At 44.3% G+C, this 19,056-nt stretch overlaps 1 pseudogene; it reads right to left on the bottom strand.

Moving 5' to 3' along the window:
- Nucleotides 1–5,516: 5,516 nt before the first annotated feature.
- LOC141128433 (stathmin-1-A-like) lies at nt 5,517–12,300 on the bottom strand (annotated as a pseudogene).
- Nucleotides 12,301–19,056: the final 6,756 nt, after the last annotated feature.

The following is a 19,056-nucleotide window of genomic DNA, read 5'->3' as shown; positions in this document are numbered from 1 at the left end:
GGGGGGTTAGTGAAGTGACAGCCTAGCCGGGTGACACACCTGGCTGTATTTGATGGGCACAAGTGGCTGCAAATACTGGGCACAAGTGGCTGCATTTGATGGGCATAAGTGGCTGCATATACTGGGCACAAGTGGCTACATATGATGGGCACAATGGCTGCATTTAATGGGCACAGTGGCTGCATTTGATGGGCACAGTGGCTGCATTTGATGGGCAGATTAAGGCTGCAATTGATGGGGGGTTCAGTATTTTGTTTGCGGCCCCCAAAATATTCTGAGCACCAGCCGCCACTGGTTAATACATATTTCTTGAATTTATTCTGCCCGAGATTACTTAAAGAATAGGTTCAACTTTAGCAACATGTTAAATCTGTATTGAGGGTGTAACATGTAACATGTTGCTAAGTATTGAGCACCCTCACCCCCTGAGTCCTCCCCATAACTGTAGGTGGGGCTTCTTCTTCCCTGCAGCCACTTTCACATTTAAAATTGGGAACTCCCGCCAGTACAGCCATGCCAGTTATTCACAGAGATATGTGAATAAATAAACTACTCTCTCCTATGCTGCCAGATGGCTTGTAGTTCTCTAAAGACTATGAGTGCACTGATCAGCATGCCAGTAGTCTATTGAATCTTCCTACTGTTTTCTACCTGATAGCTCATATGGAGGTGTGGGCAGAAAGCTGGAGAGAGAATGTGTAGGAGCCTGACATTGCCCCAGTGACCCACTGACCGTGGCTCCTGTGTAAAAAAAATGTAACCAGTTCCCGACCAGCCACCACAGTAATACTGCGGCAGGATAGCTCCCCTGGGCGAGCTGTTGTAGCTGTAGGTTGGCTGTTTAAGGTGTGGCAGGCACGCGCGCATGCCTGCAGCTGGTCCCCAGAGCTGGAGGCCGGCAGGCACGATGACCGTTGGGCACCTGCGATCGCTCGTGACAGAGAGAGAACCGGGATCTGTGTGTGTAAACACACAAATCCCGGTTCTGTCAGGGAAGAGGAGACAGATCGTGTGTTCCTACTAAGTAGGAACAACAATCTCTCTCCTCCCCTAGTCAGTCCCATTACCCCCACAGTTAGAACACACCTAGGGAACACAGTTAACCCCTTGATCACCCCTAGTGTTAATACTTTCCCTGCCAGTGACATTTATACAGTAATCAGTGCATTTTTATAGCATTGATCGCTGTATTAATGTCACTGGTCCCAAAAAGGTGTCAAAAGTGTCCGATTTTTCCGCCGCAATATCGCAGTCCCAATAAAAATCACCGATTGCCGCCATTATGAGTTAAAGAAACATAATAAAAATACCATAAATCTATCCCCTAATTTGTAGATGCTTTAACTTTTGTGCAAACCAATCAATATACGCTTATTCCTTATTTGTTTTACCAAAAATATTTAGAAGAATACATATCGGCCTAAACTGAGGAAAAAATCATTATTTTTTTAAAAATTTGGGATATTTATTATAGAAAAACATAAAAGATATTGTGTTTTTTTTCAAAATTGGCGCTATTCTTTTGTTTATAGCGCAAACAATAAAAACTCAGCGTCAACTACCACCAAAATAAAGCTCTATTTGTGAGAAAAAAGGACATACATTTTGTTTGGGTACAGCATCGCATGACTGCACAATTTTCAGTTAAAGCGGCGCAGTGCCGTATCGAAAAAAAATGACCTGGTCAGGAAGGGTATAAGTTCTTCCGGGGCTGAAGTGGTTAAAAATCACTTTTTTGGGACAGGTTGACCAACGTAGAAAAAAAATGGAGAACAGGACACAATGTTGTCACCCTACTACAGGAAGTACCTGAGCAAGGACTTTTTATCAGGATCACCAGGCATTCACATTTAAAATTAGGATCGCCTGTCAGTACAGCCGCAGCATCCATTCACAGAGTTCTGTGCATGAATAAACTACAATTCTCATCTGCCACCAGATGGCTTGTAGTTCTCAATGGACTATGAGTGCACTGATCAGTGTGCTCATAGTTCATTGAATCTTCCTCCAGCTTTCTATCTGAAAGCCATTATGGAGATGCGGGCAGAAATCAGGAAAGAGAGTGTGCAGGAACCTGATATTGCACCAGTGATCCACAGATCGTGGTTACAATACTTTGCAGGCTCCTGGGTAAAAATAATAAAAAATGTACCCTTTTACCTGTAAAAATATGTAAATGTGTTATTTTTTACTTAAAGTGGTTGTAAACCCCATTAATGAAAGTTGAACTAAGCACATACTGTATATCTGCAGTGTTTACATATCTTTCTCCAAAGTTCTAAGTGCCATTTATCTCTGGTGCTCCATTCCTCTGTTATAAGCATGAGTCACTTCTGACAAGTTATCCAACACATGAGATAAAGGTAGCTGAAAATTGGTGTTGGGGAGGGAGCTTAGAGGGAGATTAGCAGGGAACTTATCTATTAAGACTGCAGCTCTGCATGTTCCTTCATTCCTCTGTCTATGTGGAGAGGGGGTGTATCCCTTTCCTCCAATCAGCTCTCACACAGTGTAAATCCAGTATCTCCACCCACCCTTATGTGCTGCTAAAAGAGGAAGAAAGATTTTTAACATGATCTGCACTTTTCAAGGAGTATAGAAAGGGGAAGAGAGCAGATATACAAGTAAAACCTATGTAGGATGATGTAGGATAAACAACTTATGTAGTTTAATCTCTGTGTATCATCTGAGGCTATTCGCTTTACTGGGTATATGTGAGGGTTTACAACCACTTTAACCGGTTCAATACCGGGCCTTTTCACCCCCTTCCTTCCCAGACCAATTTTTAGTTTTCAGCCCTGTTGCAATTTAAACGACAATTGCGCGGTCGTGCGATGTTGTACCCAAACAAAATTGACGTCATTTTTTTCCCCACAAATAGAGCTTTCTTTTGGTGGTATTTGATCACCTCTGCGGTTTTTAGTTTTTGCGCTATAAAAAAAAGAAGAGCGACAATTTTGAAAAAAACACAATATTTTTTACTTTTTGCTATAATAAATATCCAAATTAAAAAAAAAAAAAAAAAAAAAATTTTTCCTCAGTTTAGGCCGATACGTATTCTTCTACATATTTTTGGTAAAAAAATCAACGTCTATTGATTGGTTTGCGCAAAAGTTATAGCGTCTATAAAATACGGGATAGATTTATGGCATTTTTGAAAAAAAATTATTTATTTTTTTTTTTTACTAATAATAGCGGCGCTCGCGATTTTTTTTAGTGACTGCGACATTATGGCGGACACATCGGACACTTTTGACACATTTTTGGGACCATTCACATTTATACAGCGATCAATGCTATAAAATTGCATTGATTACTGTGTAAATGTGACAGGCAGTGAAGGGGTTAACCACTAGGGGGTGGGGAGGGGTTAAATGTGTTACCTAGGGAATGCTTCTAACTGTAGGGGGAGGGGACGCACAAGGGGAGGAGACCGATCAGTGTTCCTCCGTTCTGGGAACACAGATCGCTCTCCTCTGAGCTGACAGGATGTGGATCTCTGTGTTTACACACAGAGATCCACGGTCCGGCCCGGTTAACGGGCAATTGCGGGTGCCTGGCGGACATCGCGGCCGCCGGGCACACGCACCGGGTCCCGAGCAACGCAGCGGGCGCGCGCCCCCTAGGCGGCCGGGAACACGAGGCCGTCATATGACGTCCACCCAGGATGGGAGATCCCATCTGTGGACGTCATATTACTATAGGCGGGTAGGGAAGTGGTTAAAGGTAAACTTAGTCTTTAAAGCTGAAGTTTAGTTAAATATTTTTTTTCTACAACTTCAGTTGCATTACTTACCTTTAATGAAGTATGTTCCACAAAGTGCAGGCTGATGGATTCTGTAGACATGTTCACTGCAGAGCTACCCTGTCCTCTTCCTGCTGCTTAACTTTTGAAACTGTGGGGGTTACCAGCTTTGGGTCTGCCAGCAGGACAGTCTATCTGTTAGTATGCATCTTATTGACTGCTAAGGCAAAACAAAGACAGTCTTTATTTAAAAAGGACCCCAAATTTGACTTATCCTCTGTGAAAGTCACCCTAAACCCCCTTACAATTTTTTTATTTGTTTTATGATAATGTATGAATTGTTAACTAGAAGGTAATCTGTACTAAAGTAGTGCTTTGTGTGCACTAAAAGTACAGAGTTGGCTCATGAGAGCTACACAACATGAGGATGCCAAAATGCTTTTGAGTGTTCAAGAGGGACAAGAATGGGAATAGGAGTGGAGAGAAGCAGCTAAGACACCTAATGTTGTGGGAGTAAAATGTGCAGTCTTTCTCTAAAATAATTGAGCAGTACTTTTTTAAACCAATTTTGAACATTTTAAAGCAACATTCCACCTAAAACCATTTTAGAAATGAAAGGTTAACTGATCATGCAAGTAAAAATCTACCTTCCCGTGGAGTAAGTGTGTAAAGAATGAAGTATCTGATATTCTGTAGCTGTAAAAAATATATTCTTTGCAAAATATTTTCTATGACAGTATTATGTGCCAGGCCTAGTGGGGAATCTTATAATGAGGCTGATTTACTAAAGGAATTAGGAATCATAACTCAAAAAAAAGTTTAAATATTAACTTCAATTATCCATTCATGTGCAGATAAAATAAGCTAACAGAAAATTGCGTTTCACCATATTCTGGGGTCCCTCATGGCTCTCGTGGGTCCTCCCCACATCAGATAATCCCCTAGAAGCACTCTCCTGGGGGGTTGCCTTGCGGTGCGCTCCCGAGTCCAGCATTCAGCATCCATAGCCACCAAATGCATGACTCGGGCCCGCCCCCCCCCCCCCAGCGGGAGCCAATGTCTGTTCTGCTATCAATCTATCCAATCAAGAGCCGAGAACCCTGGGCAGAGGGACAGCATGTCCCCACTGGGTAAAGTTCCAGGGCTTACGTAAGTAAAACGGTGGGGGCTGCCAGGTGCTTTTTCACCTTAATGCATAGAATGCATTAATGTGAAAAAACACAAGGGTTTGCAACCCCTTTAAGTAATCATACCTATGACAAACATTATCTTGAAGTTTGCACCTTTAGCACTGCAAAGATCAATACCTAAAGTATATATTTTTTTTAGTAAATGACACACTGTGAATTTGGGAAGGATATAGCAAACAACAGCTATACCTAAATCTCTAAAAAAACAAAAAACTGAATAATTCTACATTCTAAAAATGGGAAGTATTTTACAATAAAAACAAGCAGGTGGACTTGTAACTTAGTTTACAGATTAAACTATTGCAAGAAAGATACAGAGTACCATTCATATTTTAAGTACAGTATGTAACAGTCTGAACAATAACATGACTAGAAAACCCCACACCAAAACTCTCCAGTACAAAACAACAGTAATCAGTACTGTATGAAAACGGAATAAGTGAAAGGCTACAAGTACACATTACCCAAGCAAACAGTGCAGAATGCCTGTCTACATAACAAATTCTAAACATATACAGGCAAGAAGAACACTGATGAGATCAACTCTGCAATCCTGGGGCTACATTCACAGACAGAAAGGTTCAGTTCTCATCTTCATTGCTTCCTTTTCGCTTCCTGATTTCTTTGCCTTTCTTCTCCAGCTCTCGCAATCGTTCCAGTTTTGCAGTTATCTGGGCCAACATTTTTTCCTTGTTGGTCTCCATTTTCATAGACAATTATTCTTCTGCCATTTTGCTGAAATTATCATTCTCTTCTTTACTTTTCTGCAGGACTTCTTTCTCATCTTCTCTCTTCTCAGCAAGGTTCTTCAAAATTTCAGCTTCATGTAACCTAGGCCTCTCCTACTGCTTCCAGCTTCTTTTGAATTTCTTCCAGTGAACATTCCCTTTTTCTTTGGAGAGGAGATTGCAAGGTCTGGAGTAGGGATGAGCCGAACACCCCCCGGTTCGGTTCGCACCAGAACCCGCGAACGGACCGAAAGTTCGCACGAACGTTAGAACCCCATTGACGTCTATGGGACTCGAACGTTCGAAATCAAAAGTGCTCATTTTAAAGGCTAATTTGCATGGTATTGTCCTAAAAAGGGTTTGGGGACCCGGGTCCTACCCCAGGGGACATGTATCAATGCAAAAAAAACTTTTAAAAACGGCCGTATTTTCGGGAGCAGTGATTTTAATGATGCTTAAAGTAAAAAAAAAAAAGTGAAATATTCCTTTAAATATCGTACCTGGGGGGTGTCTATAGTATGCCTGTAAAGTGACGCGTGTTTCCCATGTTTAGAACAGTCCCTGCACCAAATGTCATTTTTAAAGGAAAAAATCTCATTTAAAACTGCTTGCGGGTTTAATGTCATGTCGGGTCATGGCAATATGGATGAAAATCAGTGAGACAAACGGCATGGGTACCCCCCAGTCCATTACCAGTCCCTTTGGGTCTTGTATGGATATTAAGGGGAACCCCGCACCCAAATTAAAATAAGGAAAGGTGTGGGGCCACCAGGCCCTATATACTCTGAACAGCAGTATACAGGCGGTGCAAACAAGACAGGGACTGTAGGTTTGTTGTTAAGTAGAATCTGTTTGTAATTTTGAACATTTTTAACGTGTTTAGCTCCAGCCAAAAAATCTTTTCTAAGCTTTTTGGAAAACATAGGGAAGGGTTATCACCCCTGTGACATTTGTTTTGCTGTCTTTCCTCCTCTTCAGAAGATTTCACCTCACTTTTTTGTCCCAATGAAAAATGTTTTTTGAAAATTTGGGTTTTTTTGTGGAACAAGGATTGGAAAGCATCAGTGGAAAGGAGAACTTGTTTTCCCATATTAACTCTTACAGGAGAGAATTTCCCTTCCTAGGGGTAGATTTCATCTCACTTCCTGTTGTCTCCTTCCGTTTGCAAGTAGGAGTCGTTTGTAAGTTAGATGTTTGAAAGTAGGGTCCTGCCCTATATACTCAGCAGAAATTTGGGCCTTAGGTGTTGCTGTGGCCACAACACTGTAAGCCCTCACAGGGCCCTGCTGTGAAATATTAGATCAAGAATTGTAATTACATGCCCCTGTTGAACAGGAGCTGAAAAATTAGGCCTTAGGCACTGGTGCTGGTGCCACAACACTGCAACCCCTCACAGACACTCTAGTTGGAACGCAGGAACGAGCCCTGCTGCAAATTATTGCTTCAAAAATTGTAATTACACGCCCCTGTTAGACAGGGGCAGAAAAATTGGGCCTTAGGCACTGGTGCTGGTGCCACAACACTGCAACCCCTCACAGACACTCTAGTTGGAACGCAGGAACGAGCCCTGCTGCAAAGTATTGCATCAAAAATTGTAATTACACGCCCCTGTTAGACAGGGGCAGAAAAATTGGGCCTTAGGCACTGGTGCTGGTGCCACAACACTGCAACCCCTCACAGACACTCTAGTTGGAATGCAGGAACGAGCCCTGCTGCAAAGTATTACATCAAAAATTGTAATTACACGCCCCTGTTAAACAGGGGCTGAAAAATTGTGCCTTAGGCACTGGTGGTGGCGCCCAGAACCAAAAATGTTCTTACAAGCTATCAGCGTGATGATTGAGGAGGAAGAGGATAATTACTCAGGGATAGTCACTCAGCATCAGCATAGGCAGTCTTTGAAGGGATCTGAGATTTCAAAAAAAATTATTCGGTTACATCAGCATCAGGTGCTTGGTAGCTGGTGGTGATCCAAGACTCATTCATTTTTATGAAGGTCAGCCGATCGACCGAGTCGGTGGACAGACGCACCCTGTGATCGGTTACCACGCCTCCAGCAGCACTGAATGTGCGTTCCGAAAGAACGCTGGATGCAGGACAGGCCAGTAGCTCAATTGCATACTGTGCAAGCTCTGGCCAGTGATCCATCCTCAAGACCCAGTAACCCAGAGGATTTTCGGTGGGAAAGGTGTCCAAGTCTGATCTTGCCCCTAGGTATTCCTGCACCATGTAAAACAGACGCTGGCGATGGTTGCTGGAACCGATCATACCTTGGGGCTGCGGACCAAAAAATTGTCTGAACGCATCGGTCAGACGGCCACCTTCTCCACCGCTCCTTCTTTGACTGACCGAAGCCTCAGCAACACGTTGTCCAGAAACAGGAGTTTGTAACCTCCCAGTCTCTGGGAACGCGTTGCACAGACCTTTCTGCAAGGCCTCCCGAAGATGTTTCATCCTCTGCTCCCTCTGCGATGGCAAGATAAGGTCCGCAACCTTACCCTTGTAACGTGGATCAAGGAGGGTTGCCAGCCAGTATTGGTCCTTCTCCTTGATACCACGAATACGAGGATCCTTACGCAGGCTTTGCAGGATCAGGGAGGCCATGCAGCGTAGGTTTGCTGAGGCATTCGGTCCGGAGTCCTCTGGGTCACTAAGAACGACATGGTCCGCAGCCACCTCCTCCCAGCCACGTACAAGTCCATGTGTTTCTTGGGACTGATCCCTTAAAGACTGCTGCTGATGCTGAGTGCCAGGCTCCACCTCCATACTGACACAATCTTCCTCCTCCTCCTCTTCCTCCTCGTCCTCTTCCTGTGTGATCGGCGGGCACGCAGGAACACTGTCTGGATAAAGGGGGCCTTGAGAGCTAAGGAAGTCCTCCTCTTCCTGCCTCTGTTCTGCCTCAAGTGCCCTGTCCATTATTCCACGCAGCGTGTGCTCCAACAGGTGGACAAGGGGGACAGTGTCACTGATGCATGCACTGTCACTGCTCACCATCCTCGTGGCCTCCTCGAATGGTGACAGGACAGTGCATGCATCCCTGATCATGGCCCACTGGCGTGGGGAAAAAAAACCAAGCTCCCCTGACCCTGTCCTGGTGCCATAGTCGCACAGGTACTCATTGATGGCCCTCTGCTGCGTGTGCAGCCGCTGCAGCATGGCCAACGTTGAGTTCCACCTGGTGGGCATGTCACAGATTAGGCGGTTCTTGGGCAGGTTAAACTCCTTTTGGAGGTCCGTCAGCCGAGCACTGGCATTATATGACCGGCGGAAATGCACACAGACTTTCCTGGCCTGCCTCAGGACATCCTGTAAGCCCGGGTACCTGCCCAAGAACCGCTGCACCACCAAGTTAAGGACGTGAGCCAAACAGGGCACATGGGTCATTTGTCCCTGTCGGAGGGCAGAGAGGAGGTTGGTGCCATTGTCGCAAACCACCATTCCTGCCTTAAGTTGGCGTGGCGTCAACCACCTCTGAACCTGCCCCTGCAGAGCTGACAGAACCTCTGCCCCAGTGTGGCTCCTGTCCCCCAAGCACACCAGCTCAAGCACCGCATGGCATCTTTTGGCCTGCGTACTTGCGTAGCCCCTTGAACGCCTACGGAGCACCGCTGGTTCCGAGGAAGAGGCCATGGAGGAAGAAGAAGAGGAGGGGGTGGAGGAGAGAGGTGTGTCACAATCAGCATTTTGGAGGCGTGGTGGCGGAACAACCTCCAACACTACTGCACCTTGTCCTGCATCCTTCCCAGCTGCCAGCAGAGTCACCCAATGCGCCGTGAAACTTAGGTAACGTCCCTGTCCATGCCTGCTGGACCATGAGTCAGCGGTAATATGCACCTTACCGCTGACCGCCCTGTCCAGCGAGGCATGGACATTGCCTTCCACATGCCGGTAGAGAGCCGGAATCGCCTTCCGTGAGAAAAAGTGGCGTTTGGGTACCTGCCACTGAGGAACCGCACATTCCACAAACTCACGGAAGGGGGCAGAGTCTACCAACTGAAAAGGCAGCAGTTGAAGTGCTAGCAATTTTGCCAAGCTAGCATTCAACCGCTGGGCATGTGGATGGCTGGGAGCAAACTTCTTTCGGCGGTGCAGCAGCTGGGGCAGGGAAATTTGCCTGGTACAATCTGACGTCGGTGTACCAAAAGCAGATTGCCCACAAGTACTTGGCTGTGACACACCTAATTCTACACCTTCATTCCTCTCACTGCAGGTCTCAGAGAGGACTGAAGGTCTAGTGGGGTTGGAAATCTCAGCTGATGAGGAGCAAGGAGAGATCCTCTTTGTTCTTTGGTGTGGGTCTTTTAGATACGCTTGCCAACGAACTGCATGGCAGGTCAACATATGTCTGGTCAAGCATGTGGTACCCAAGCGGGAGATATTTTGGCCACGCGAGATACGCTTGAGACATATGTTGCAAATAGCAGCGGTGCGATCTGATGCACTCGTCTCAAAAAAGGCCCACACCAAAGAACTTTTTGAATAACGCGCAGAGACTGCAGCGCCCTGCACATGTGGAGCTTTGGGGTGTGATGCAGTCAATGTGCTGCCCTTAGGCTGGCCCCTGGAGGGCATCCTGCCTCGTTGGTGATGTGCTGCCGCCTCCTCCTCCTCCTCCTCCTCCTCCTCCTCCTCCTCCTCTCTCCTATCAGGCACCCACGTTGAGTCAGTGACCTCATCATCCCCTCCCTCCTCATCACTGGAGCAAACCTGGCAGTATGCTGCAGCAGGGGGAGCATGACTGCCAGATTGCTGTCCTTCTTGGGCACCCCCTCTGTCCGCGCTCATGTTACTGCCTTCATCGAGCTCAGTATCGTCATCAGAGCCTTCCAAACGCTGGGCATCCTCCTGGAGCATGTACCCAACACTGTGGTCAAACAGTTCGAGGGAATCCTCATGAGGACATGGTGGAGCTAGGGAAGGAGTCACTGATGACATTGAGCTGAGGGAAGAGGCCGCTGCTTTGCCAGACAAAGCACCCTGGGCATGGGTGAGAGAGGATGAGGAGGATGAGGACGGCTTGGTCATCCACTCGACCAAGTCTTCCGCATGTTGCGGCTCAACATGGCCAGCTGCCGAAAAAAAGGCCAAGCGTGTCCCATGGCCACGTGCTGATGAGGATGCACCGTCTCCACGACCAGCACTAGACACAGAGCCTGCTTGCCCTCTCTTATTGGCTTGTGACTGTCTGCCTCTCCTTCTTGGCCTTCCAGACATACTAATGGCCTGTAGCTGCACTAAGCTGGGATAGAACACCTGTAATTTTCTTCAAGTAGCTTTATATACTGTAACCAGACAAGCCTGCCTGTCAGTAGGAAGATAACAGGAACGGATCTAGCTGAACACTGTGAGCAGGACGCACTGTACTAAATGTAAATAGTCTAGCTGCCTGACCGTGGTACTAATAGGATCAAATAGAACACCTGTAATTTTCTTCAGGTAGCTTTATATACTGTAACCAGACAAGCCTGCCTGTCAGTAGGAAGATAACAGGAACGGATCTAGCTGTACACTGTGAGCAGGACGCACTGTACTAAATGTAAATAGTCTAGCTGCCTGACCGTGGTACTAATAGGATCAAATAGAACACCTGTAATTTTCTTCAGGTAGCTTTATATACTGTAACCAGACAAGCCTGCCTGTCAGTAGGAAGATAACAGGAACAGATCTAGCTGAACACTGTGAGCAGGACACACTGTACTAAATGTAAATAGTCTAGCTGCCTGACCGTGGTACTAATAGGATCAAATAGAACACCTGTAATTTTCTTCAGGTAGCTTTATATACTGTAACCAGACAAGCCTGCCGGTCAGTAGGAATTTAACAGGAACGGATCTAGCTGAACACTGTGAGCAGGACGCACTGCACTAAATGTAAATAGCAGGAACGGATCTAGCTGAACACTGTGAGCAGGACGCACTGCACTAAATGTAAATAGTCTAGAAGATAACAGGAACGGATCTAGCTGAACACTGTGAGCAGGACGCACTGCATTAAATGTAAATAGTCTAGATAGAAGATAACAGGAACGGATCTAGCTAAACTGAATACAGTGTATATATATATATGCAACACCTGGGATGCATATATATACACAATACACTGTAAGTGCAGCTAACTGACTGACTGTTCTGCCTAATCTATCTAACTCAAATCAAATGACACTGTCTCTCTCTCTCTCTATCTCTCAGCACACCGGAACACACACTACACAGGGCCGCCGTGCAGGCGGCCTTATATAGTGTGGGGTGTGTACTAAATGCCCTGAGCCGTAATTGGCCAAAGCCACCCTGGCTTTGGCCAATTACAGCTCTCTCTACTGACAGCGCTGTGATTGGCTAAGCATGCGGGTCATAGTGCATGCTTGGCCAATCATCAGCCAGCAATGCACTGCGATGCCGCAGTGAATTATGGGCCGTGACGCGCCACACGAATTTAGCGCGAACGGCCCATAACGTTCGCAATTCGGCGAACGATCGAACAGCCGATGTTCGAGTCGAACATGGGTTCGACTCGAACACGAAGCTCATCCCTAGTCTGGAGCAGCATCCATAGATGGAGGGCTCAGAATAAGCTGAAATGCCTAGCCAGAAGCACGCTTTTCCAGCACTTTGACTTAAATGTCACCATCAGCCATGACTAAAAATGTAGAGAAGTGCCACCGAGAAGCTGTGTCTGTTGATGAATGCTAGGTTTTAAGAGTTTTAAAGTGATTGTAAAGTCTTGTGTTTATTTCTATTAAAATAACAAACATGTCATGCTTACCTGCTCTGTGCAGGGGTTTTGCACAGAGCAGCCCAGATCATCCTCTTCTCAGGTCCCTGGCTGGAGCTCCTGGCCCCTTCCTCCTTTTGAGTGCCCCCAGACCTAGCAGCTTGCTATGGGGGCACCCGAGCTGAGCTGCAGCTCTGTCTATCCATTCAGACATGGAGCTGTGGTTCGACCCGGCCCCCTCTCTCTTCTGATTGGCTAACTGAGGTTGATTGACAGCAGCATGAGCCAATGGCATTATTACTGTGTCTCAGCCAATAAGGTGGGAGAGTCCCGGACAGCTGATTTACCTGTGGATAGAGATGGGGCTTAGGTAAGTATTGGGGGGGGGGGCTGCTGCAAACAGAATGCTTTTTATCTGAATGCATAGAATACATTTAGATAAAAAACTTTCTGACTTTACAGTCATTTCAAGATTTTTTTCTTTTTTGGGGGGGGGTTCTGTTTTGGTTGTAGGGAATAATGAAGATTAGCCATGGCTAATGTGAACAACGATGGGAAAGATCCTGCGAGCCACACAAAACTTAGTAAAGCACTACTCAGCTGCGTGCGTTAAACACGTCTCATACGCATGCAAAATGAAAAATGTAAAAAGGATTACGCTGTGCTAGAGTGTGTTAGACATGCTACTAAATTATAGCATGATAGAACAACTGCGTCTAAATAAACGCATGTGAATGTGGTAAACACAATACCTCTACAAGGTAAGCAGACCTAATAATAGATAAATACTCTGAATACAAATGTGAAAATTGACAAATGCATATAAACGCATCAAAATATAAATGCAAATTCAAATGTGAAATAAGACAGATAAACGCATCAAAGTGCATAGGTACCAATAAGCATAACTGAATCACAGCATTACTAGTGCAATGAATAAATGAATATAAACGCATCAAAGTGCAAATGTGCAATATGCATAACTAAATGACAATATTGCTCAAATGTGCAAAATATAAACGCATAAAGTGCAAATAAACATACTTATTACAATATAAATATATATATGAGCATGTAAAAAGTACTAAGTGCAAAAAATACAAAACAAAAAGTAATCTGGTGTCACACAGTTCATGTGTAAAAAAGTCCTCAATGGAACCAAAAAATATAGTTCACCATGAAGTCCTACAAAAGGTATAAAGGTGCCTAACGTGATGTCCACTGGTGATACAATCAACTTGCTAGTAACTCTCAAAGTGCCACAGACCATGCAATGGTGCGATTCGGTGACCCCAGAGGTAATGCCGTCACCTCAGAGCGTGTGACCAAGTCGCTAGACAAAGTCAAACCACGCTTGTGAACCACCCCGGGTTCTATGTAGATCACAGGATCCCAGGCTCCAATGCAGTAAAGAGTATATAGATGGGAAGAAAAAAAAACTACATAGTGTAATACCATTTTAAAATGTATTAAAAGATATAGATACTCTCCCCAAAAGGGGTACTCACAATATATAGGTGCATCAGTGCACCGCTCTAAACATGCCAAGTATGATATTTTTCGTGAGGGTATGGTGTGCGTCTCCTCAATAGGCAGAATGAAAATATTTGCCAGCACATCATGGAACAGCGTAGATAGCGTCCAAATGTGTAATTTATTGCATGATCACAACACAGGGAGAGTGCAACGTTTCGGAGTCACACAGGACCCCCTTGTCAGGCATATGTCATCACATGCCTGACGAAGGGGTCCTGCGTGATTCCGAAACGTTGCACTCTCCCTGTGTTGTGATCATGCAATAAATTACACGTTTGGATGCTATCTACGCCGTTCCATGGTGTGCTGGCAAATATTTTCATTGTGACTTGAACCAGTATCCAGCTAGTTTTTGCTAGAGCATCCATATCTGTGAGCTCATCCAGGAATGTGTGCGATGGGAATATGAAGTATTCCTCAATAGGCAGCTCAGCTGTCTCTCGCTCCGTCCTGGCCCCTCCTCTACGCGTGTTCGACACAGGGATCACGTGTCATCATCAGGGGGTACCCCTTTTGGGAGAGTATCTATATCTTTTGATACATTTTAAAATGTTGTGATTCAGTTATGCTTATTGGTACTTGTGCACTTTGATGCGTTAATCTGTCATATTTCACATTTGAATTTGCATTTATACTTTGATGCGTTTATATGCATTTGTCAATTTTCACATTTGTATTCAGAGTATTTATCTATTATTAGGTCTGCTTACCTTGTAGAGGTATTGTGTTTCCCACATTCACATGCGTTTATTTAGACGCAGTTGTTCTATCATGCTATTATTTAGTAGCATGCCTAACACACTCTAGTGCAGCGTAATCCTTTTTACACATGGCTAATGTGGGACAGACTTTATTACATGTAAACAAGGTGACTAAAACTGTGATTTTTTTTTTCATTAAAATTGAGCTTTAAAGCAATATATTCAACTTTATTTTTCTTTTGCATTCTGGCTAATCCTAGGGGGATTTGTGAGGTGGAATTGAAAATATTTTATTCTGCATTGTTTATAAATTATTATAAATAATTTTATGGCCACTAATAAAATGTTATTAATATATTTTGCTGCTATCAGCATAGTATTGAAATTACGAGTACAGATCACCAAATAATGCAGCTCTGTATTTACTAATACATCCTTAAATACCAGTTTATTGTATGTTTATTTATCTACTAATGCATGAATTAGTTTATTTATTCTTGCAAAAGATTTCAGCATCTGCATTTGACTTGGTTTTAGCCTCTTGCAGTCCCTGTATAGAAGAGCTCCGATTTTAGGAGGGAGAAACTACACAATGATCCAATTAGTTGTGCTGAAGTGCAAGGAGCATGCAGGTGAAGAGAATAGTGTGATAGTGAAATGAACTCAGAATTCTGCTGTATCTCTTTCACAGTTTTATCAATAACTGAGGGTGGGACAAGACTTGTAAGTGTTATTATCATTATTATTATTATTTAAGGTACTTTTATAGCGCTGTCAAATTACGCAGCACTTTACATATACATTGTACATTTACATCGGTCCCTACCCTCAAGGAGCTTACAATCTAAGGTCCCTAACTCACATTCATATACTAGGGCCAATTTAGACAGAAGCCAATTAAACTACCAGCATGTCTTTTAAACTGAAGCAAAGAAAATTCAGGTCTACTGCCTTGTGCTATGTAGGAAACATGCAAATTTTCTCAAACATTGATATAAATAAATAAAAACCAAAAATATCCACGCTAATGAATGATAACATTAATAATAGCAACACAGCCGCTGACACAAATCTCCTGGCAAAAAGACAAAATAACATAAATCACAAAGTGTAGCGCTAAGAATTAAGAAAAAGTCCCAATGTTGAGAAAATATGACATCTCAATAAAAACAGTCCAATAGGTATAGGTCCACACAAAGGAAAGTGCTGGGAAGAATCCATCGCAAGGAAGGAAAGGTTCACATTGACTCTTACCCCAATGAGTGGACTACTTATTCAAAAGCAGTCAAACACACTTAGATTTCACCATACACATGGGGAGATAGATTGCATGAACAAAAGGATCCTCCTTAGACAGACTCTCATCACATCAGGACATCATGTAAATAGGTATAAAAAACTTAATTGTGCAGTATTACTGACAAGTACATTTATTATGATAGCAGGTCAGTTAGAATCAACATTGCACAGAATAAAGGATATACGAATATCACTACAAAATCTAATAGTAAATATAAAACAATCAATGAATAAACATTTCATCAAAAATTACAGAACATTCAATAAAAAAATATTTTGTCAGAAATTACAGATATAAAATAGTAAGATAAAAACTAAGTAAAAAAAATGAAAAAAAAAACTGTAAAACAAACTCAGCTGTTATTTATAAATGCATTTATGTCCCAATCAAAGTTTAAACTATGAGTCCTATAGGATTTGAGCCAGAAAATCCATTTAGTCTTGAGTTTGGACATTTCCCTCCTAATGTGGCTACCTCTCCAATGGGAAGTATACTGATCTATAGCCATAAAAGAGGGCCCTTTCAAATCCCTACCATGATGGGTATCAAAATGCCTAGAAAGGCTATGCTTGGGAAAGCCTTTTTTATGTTGGCTAGATTAACGGCTTAATAGAGGTCCTTAATGACAATGATCATGAAATCATTCTCCAGCATGAGATGAGTAAGGAGGAGGTGCACTTCCTTGATCAAAACATCAAGGTACAGGACCATAAGCTAGTGACCTCTACATATTTTAAGGACACCGACCATAATGGTTTTATTGACACTAAAAGCTGCCACCATAAGGCATGGCTAAAAGCTGTACCAAAAAGCCAGTTCCTACGACTGAGGAGGAACTATACTTTTCGAAAGGACTATCTACGTGTCAGGGCTGGGCTCAGCCCTTCCTTCTCTGAGCTGGCCGCTCGGCTGCCGGTTAATTGCCAGCTCCTATCTCTCTCCACAGTTACACAGCTGTTGATGATCCTGCTCATCAGTCCTGCCTACTTAAGCCGTCCAGTCCAGAGGAGCTCTGCCTTCGCCTTGGTCACATCACAAGAAACTGTCTCCTGTGTTCCCATTGAAAGACTGGCTTTGCTGACATCCCTTCTGGCTCCAGATCCTGCTTGCTGTTCCATTACTTTGATCCCTGACTTCTGCTTAGCTGCCTATCCATTTAGGTTACTGAACTTTGGCTATGTTTTGACTATATTTGTTCTTTTTACTTTTATTATTAAACAAGTGTGATTTAACTCTACTTCTGTCTCAGTCTGATTTCATGGTTTCTGACAGTAGGCGAAGGCCATAAATTCAGAAGATACAGTCAATCCACTTGTTGGTAATATTTTTTCCAGATTGCATGAGCAAGATCACCGCATGGATCAGTTTGCCATAGCGTTACAAACGCTCCTGAGTCGCACGGCTCACCAGGAGTCTCCCACTGTGGCTGAGCTGCAGGCCATCCCTGCTGCTGAGCCAGTCTTGGTGCAGGCACCCACCTTGAGTATTACCTCTATAAGAGGTATGCCTGGTTCCGCTCCTCTTCCCCAGCGATTTGGGAGTGATCCAGTTCAATGCAGAGGGTTTCTCAACCAGGTTGAGATATACTTTGAGATGCTGCCTCAGGCATTTCCCACGAACAGAAGCAAAGTAGGTTTAGTGATATCTTTGCTTTCTGATAGAGCCTTGGCCTGGGCAAACCCTCTATGGGAGACGCAAAAACCTGTTGTCTTGTGTTACCCTGAGTTTGTGACCTCCTTTAAAAGGGTATTTGATGTTCCTGCATGCGCCGCTTCTGCTGCCAAGTGTCTCATGTCCATCAAACAGAGTACGAGAACTGTTGCCGACTACGCCATTGAATTCCGTACTCTGGCAGCAGAGGTCGCCTGGAACAATGAGGCCCTCATAACTACTTTTTCTCGTGGTCTCTCGGATTCCATCAAGGATGAGATAGCAGCCCGAGATATACCCACTGAGCTGGAGAAGTTGATCACGTTTGCCATCTTCATTGACTCCAAACTCAGAGAAAGACTCTCTTTTAAGGAGCGCTTGTGGAAGCCTCCTGTACGTTTGCCTCCGAGCTTTGCAGTCCCACCCGTGCCTCCCTCACCTCCCATGCCTCCTGGTATCAGTGAAGATGAACCCATGCACTTGGGCTTCACGCGTCTCTCTGCGGATGAGAGAACATTTAGGAGGATGGAGAGATTGTGCCTTTATTGTGGCCAGGCATGTCACTTTTTGAAGTCTTGTCCTACCCATCCAGGGAACGCCCGAACCTTGAGGTGCTGTCATGGACAGACCTTAGGTGGCGTTGTTTCATCCCCAGTTATCCAGAAGGATAAGCCTGTGGTTTTGGCACAAAAGGGAAAAGGGGGGCAAAAAGGGAAAGTGGGACTTTGTATGAAACAAGGCACTCGGGATAGATAAATCAATCAATATAGTAAAATAACAATAATAATTTATTGGTAACACAGAGGGAGGTAGTACAGTAGATAAATTAATGGTAAATCAATATGTAATTGGCAGAATTAAAAGGTATGATAATGACATAACACAATAAAATTCATACAAAGTCCCACTTTCCCTTTTTGCCCCCCTTTTCCCTTTTGTGCCAAATTATCGGGGATGGAGTCCTGTGTACGGGATGGTCACGACTCATATAAAGTCCCACCCATATATATTTCTCATATGCCTGTGGTTTTGGTCACCCTTTCTTGGGCTGAGTCGTCCATCGAGATACAGGCTCTAATCGACTCTGGGGCTGCAGGCCTGTTCATTGATGCTGCCTTTGTATCGAAGCACTCAATTCCACTGCAGCTGCGTGACACTCCACTTGCCATTGAGATTCTTGACGGGAGACCTCTACAGCCTGCCCATGTGACTCATGAGACGGTTCTGTTGTCCATGGCCGTAGGGGCTCTTCACCATGAGATAATCTAATTCCAAGTTATTTCCTCACCTAAGTTTCCACTGGTAATTGGTTATCTTTGGTTACAGAGGCACAACCCCTCTTTTGATTGGCTCCATGCTGAGGTTCTCTCCTGGTCACCACAATGCAGTGAGACATGCTTCCAGAAGGTAGTCAAGGTCCTGTGCACCTCTACACTCTCCTCCCTGCCAGAGGAGTACCGCAATTTTAGCGATGTCTGACAAAGGTCAAGCC

The sequence above is a fragment of the Aquarana catesbeiana genome, linkage group LG02 (assembly GCF_042186555.1).
Source record: "Aquarana catesbeiana isolate 2022-GZ linkage group LG02, ASM4218655v1, whole genome shotgun sequence".
In the NCBI taxonomy this organism is placed as follows: domain Eukaryota; kingdom Metazoa; phylum Chordata; class Amphibia; order Anura; family Ranidae; genus Aquarana; species Aquarana catesbeiana.
Note: the sequence above shows the minus strand (reverse complement) of the source record. Positions and strands in the feature narration are given on the sequence as shown.